Here is a 5,771-nt window from a genome sequence, read left to right as displayed (position 1 = left end):
TACCGCGAGCCGGCCAGTGGCCAGCCGGCTGCTCTGCGTCCATTGCCCTACCCGGGGTCTTTCCCCCGACAAGAATAGTTTCTCTTGTGGATATAGCATGTGAAAGAGAATCAGTTTCTCTTGTGGATATAGCATCTCGACATCGCAATTGATGGAGACACTAAAGTGGTACTATGACACCTCTATATCTTTATTGAAGAAGATACTTCAAAAGATAGCTATGGCATATCTATATCTTTATCGAAGAAGAGTTAGCATACCGCCATCTCAGGTGATGGGGATACTAGGGAAGTCCTATGACATCTCTATATCTTTGTTAAAGAAGAGTTCCTCTACATGAAACATTAGGAAAGAGTTCCCCACTTGGTCTTATTTTTCCACGACCATCTCCATATGGTCGACACACGCCCTTTTTCCGTACCCTTCCGGTACATCCAACACAACACTTTCTTTGTAAAGCATTTATCAAAACAAATCTCAAGCCCAGGTTAAGGTAGACCTTTGCAACCCGTCCATGACCGCGGACGCGGCTATTCGAATAGATTTAACTCTGCAGAGTTTGCGCACTTTCCCCACAAGAACTGATAAATCCGCCGGGATCATCCCCGGATCGTCATTCTAAAGTATGCGAGTCTCGGATAACCAGTCATAATCTTTCGCCCGTCTCTATTGGCACAAGTCCTTCCCTGCGGGCTTACCCCTTCCCGGCACCCCGGCAGCATACCTCCTTTTGAGCGTATCTCCGGCGCCATGACGGAAGACCCTCAGTAATTGTCCGGCTATCAGTTAAGACAGTGTATTGCCTCCTCCAGAGCGCAACCCGGCGTCGGAGGTCATCGTGACCCTCCCTAGAGAGTTGTGAACGGTGCTTATGCCAATCTCAACGAACTACGGACTAAGCCCGTGCCCATATTGGATAATGTGGTTGCGCGAATGAAAGTTGGGCTGGTGTACACTTATACGCAGTGCTCCTTTTTTAGAAACCATTTTTTTCCCACAACACCTTGGTTGTTCAACAAACAGCCATACACCACTTTCCCAAACATCATTATCAAGATCCTTTGCTTTCTTAAACCATACACTTGGGTTAGCTCACCCAAGGTTTTCATAAACATTTACAACAAGGTAAACCTTGAGGGGTTCCCAACCTATAGTTTCATGAGAAGGAACTAATACAACACCTGGCCGAGATGAGGGTCATCACGCCATGAGGGGTATGTGTGAGTGGGTCAAAGAGGATTATACTTGCTTAAGGTAAGCACGTGGGAAGACAACATAGGGTGGATCAACTTTCAGATTTGGGGTACTACTATACCACTTGGATGGTGAAGGTTCACTATCCAACCAATAATCACCGGGGTACACGGCATACTTCTCTCAAGTGAGAATTACACCAAGATTCATGACTTTGATACCACTAAACTACAAAAGTGGTGAGTGTGGTGTAAGTTACTATCTTGAGAGGGAAGATGCTCAAGTTGAGCATACAAGATGACCAAGTGGAATAGCACGGCCATGATACCATGCATCCCATAATCACAACGACAATAGTGGAGTATCACCACTAGGGAGTACCCCACTTGCAATCACACATAGATGACATAAATAGAGAGAATAACACACATAGAATCAAGGTGCTTTGGACATCAACAAATGACATCCAACTAGACACCAAATCAGAGATCAAAAGGTGGCTTGCCTTGGCTTATTTGTCCCCGGACTTCTTCAACTCCATTAAGAATCCCAACAACATAAATAAAATCCTCGTCCGATTCCACTTCTTCTTCTTCTCCGGAATTGTTCGCATCTATCGCCGGAAAATAAAAAAAGAACACAATCAATCACATTGCACCAACAAAACAAACATACAACAAGCATAATTTAACCATTCAATAAAGAGCTACCATACAAAGAACTTATGGATACCACAAACAACTTAAAGAGAACCCATGTTATTTACCTAGTAAAGGTATGAGAGCATCACAACTTAGCAATTGCCTCTCTCGGTTATCACCATGGTATAAACCAAACATCCACTAGTAGATAACATCATAAAGAGGACAAGATCATTAGTTTGACATCAAATACATTCACAAAACATTTTCAAACATTTTTGGAAAAGTAGAAAACAGTTTTCCTAACTTAGTTTGCTCACATAACACAACATCCAAAATAGGAAGCAAACCATATTCCGCATCATTTGAAAACTTAAGCAAAACAATAGGTCTAATATTAAGTTGCAGAGGTTTTGTTTTGCAAGCATAAAACAAAGGTTGCCCATTTCTAATAAAAAGAGTTGGTCCAGGGTTTTAAATAAACCAACAAGTTTTGGACCAACAACTCATATAGCACACACATGTTAATATCAGTAACCAATATGCATGAACAGAGAATAACAATATTTTCCCTAGATGGCCAGTACTAATACAAGACTAACCCAATTGGAATCACCCAAAAATATTAAACCTACAATTTTAGAAATTTCTTTGAATCTGACCTGCATGAAAACAAGATCTGTAAGCCATAAATCGTAGAAAAATCCTAAAAATATGAGACCACTGGAATTTGAAAGATATTTAAACAGAGATGCACACAAAATTAGATTTGGGTTCAAATTGTTTCTGAAACTCTCACAAATGGATTGACAAGATTACTGCATGTATATACCATTTGCTTTACCTCTGGATTTACAAAACAGATAAATTCTTTAAACTTGTTTGAGATGATTAAGAAAACATCCAGTAGTCTTACCGAATTGGAATCACTCAATTAGGTTCAAAACTGGATTTTTGGTGATTTAAAAGCTAACAGCCATGTCTGCAGAACACACAGAAAAAGTTTAATTCACCAAAAATCGTACATAAATCATAAAAATATGCGGTTAGCTTCATCTGAAAGGTATTGAAAATCTGGTTATTACCCAATTTGTTTCATTCAAAAATTCGTTTCCAAGCTCCTGTTTTAATTCTTTTTTTTTGCGGGGAAAAGAGATTTCATTAATTGATCACAGGGTTACAATCATGTTCAATCACCACACTAATGTCAGGCGGGCAAACACCAATCCACGCCTCATTCCTACCCTGGGTTCTGGCCAACTTTGCAAGCTCATGGCTTGCATTGTTCGCCTCTCTATTTATTTTAACTAAAGGACTATCTCTTTCCCGAAGAAACTCTCTAACCATCCTTATCCTAAACGCATATGCCGAGATGTTGGGGCTTGCTCTCTTGATCAGGTTGACCGCCTCCAAACAGTCCGACTCCACGGTAAAGGCTAGTTGTGTCCACTGTAACGCCTGTTGCACACCCATCTCAATCGCCATCAGCTCCGCCTCCAGGGCATCGCTGCAGTGGTGCACTTGCTGGCAAGCTGCATACAGGACCTCGCCCTGACAGTTGCGCAGCACCATACCAATACCTGCACGTCCATCCATTGTAAAGGCTCCGTCGACATTGAGTTTCGATGTACCTCCTGCTGGGGGCGCCCAGTGTGGTCGCTCAACTTTTCTGGTTTCCGACCTGTTCATATATCTCCTGAAGCCTTGGCCTTGATTGATCACCATCTTGCCCTTTGCAATGTCAGAATCTGGGAATTGCTTGACAATCATGAGGGAGTTAAGATAACTTACTAGGAACCTTCTTGATCCCTCGATGGATGGACATGGTTTGTGATGGGTCATCTCATTATGCGCATGCCAGATCCGCCACAGGGTCATCAAGGTCATCGCTCGCTGTTCTTCCCCGCATGCATGAAGAATCTGTAATAGCCACTCGTATCCGCTGGGCCTCATGGCCTCAAGGTTGGGCAGGTTCCAGACCTCTGCCATTGCATGCCATAGTGCCGAGGCATGTGGGCAGCGGAAGAATGCATGCAGGGAGTCCTCTTGCTCGCGTCCACATATTTGGCACAAATCTGTATCCGCCATACCCCTACGGGCCATGTTAGCTTGAGTGGCGATTGCATTTCGACAAATCTTCCAGGCAAGAATTCGGACTTTATGTGGAACTGGGCATTTCCAAATCAGCCGCCAGCTCGGTCTGGCTCCATCCGGCCGCGAGCTTGTTGCCCCTTGGTCCTGCTGCATCATGGTGCGGTGAAGGGCGAGGCGATATGCACTTCTAACGGTGAATACACCATTCTTCTCCGGGAACCAGGACACAAAGTCATTTTCATTCCTACGAGATGGCTTAATCTGTAATATTTCCTTGATGTCTGCCGCCGAGAAATAAAGCTCCAATCGTTGCAAGTTCCAGGACCCGTCTGGTAACAGGAAATCAGCTACCCATCGAAACCGGCATCGTCCTCGCTGAGACTGAGGTTGATGGCCAGATTCCCTAGGGATCCAGGGATCACGCCATGCCTGTATGCTAGCTCCATTGCCGACTCTCCATATGACTCCCGTCTTAAGTAGCTCAAGCCCATATTCGATTGCATGCCATGTCGATGACCCATTACCTGAAAACACAGTATCCAGCAATAGACCATTAGGATAATATTTCGCTTTTAGGATTTGTGCACAAAGTGTATTAGGAAGTTGTATCAGGCGCCATGCCTGCCTGGCTAGCAAGGCTTGGTTGAAAATTCTCATATCCCGGAAACCCACACCCCCATAATCTTTAGGTCTTAGCATAATGTCCCATGAAATCCAGTGAGTCTTCCTTCGCCCATTTTCCGCTCCCCACCAGTACCTCCTGATCATTTTTGTTAGTTCATCACATAGGCCAAGTGGGAGTTTAAAGACACTCATCACATAGACTGGGATTGACTGAGCAATCGATTTAATTAGTACTTCCTTCGCAGCTTGAGATTTATGGTTATCATCCCATTCCACAAGGCACTTAGCCAATTTTGCTTGGAGGCTTTGAAATTTATCCCTGGACATTCTGCCTTCCGGAGTTGGGAGCCCAAGGTATTTCGGTTCAAAGGTTTCTTGTGCTATGCTTAGTATCTCCTTTACTTCCCTCCTTCTTGCCTCCGGACACGCCTCACCGAAATAGATCGAACATTTCCCAGGGTTGATTAATTGGCCTGTACTTCTAGCATAAGTATCCAGGACTTCAAGGACTCGTTGCGCCTGGTCACCCTGCGCTTTAATTCGACAAAGTTAGAACTGACCAGATCTTGATCTGTGAACCATTTCAGTTTTAGGAGGTCATTTGAAGTGACACCAACTCCAAAATGAAGGTATTGAAGAGGGCTTTCACCCACAGTTGAGTTTGCTCAAAAAGGTGTTGTAAAACGGAACAAATCTAACAAACAGTGATTCTGCATGTTTACGGAACTGTATTTACCGACGAGAATCAGAAACGAATTTGAGGATGAGACCAACGCCAAGTTGTAGATCTTTTCAGCATCTATCTGTGGAACTTTGAATCACTCGATTTGGATCTGCACACGAGTTTTAGCGGATTTTACAATATCGTACCAGAATCTGAAACATCAAGATTACAGAAATTACTGCAAGGTTTTGGACGAACTTAGTTCAAGAGCTTCAGATCTGAGGATTGCTCAACCTTCTCCATGCTTGGACCAACATGCACCTGCATCAAGATCCAATCTTGAGAGAGGGGAAAAGAGAAAGAGAGCTGGATTCATCAAGGGTTAGGGGAGAAGAGCGTGAGAGGGATGCTCTCATGGTGAGGATGAGCTTGAGGGAGGAGGGGAGTTGCATCTTGGATGATTTCCATGGCCATGGCCGGCCATGGTAGCTAGGAGGAGCAGCAGCTCGTGGGAGAAGGAGGGGGGAGTGGGTGTGAGTGGAGGAAGGAGTGGA

This window comes from Lolium rigidum, chromosome 4, assembly GCF_022539505.1.
Source record: "Lolium rigidum isolate FL_2022 chromosome 4, APGP_CSIRO_Lrig_0.1, whole genome shotgun sequence".
Classification (NCBI taxonomy): Eukaryota; Viridiplantae; Streptophyta; class Magnoliopsida; order Poales; family Poaceae; genus Lolium; species Lolium rigidum.
This window is presented reverse-complemented; position numbering follows the sequence as displayed.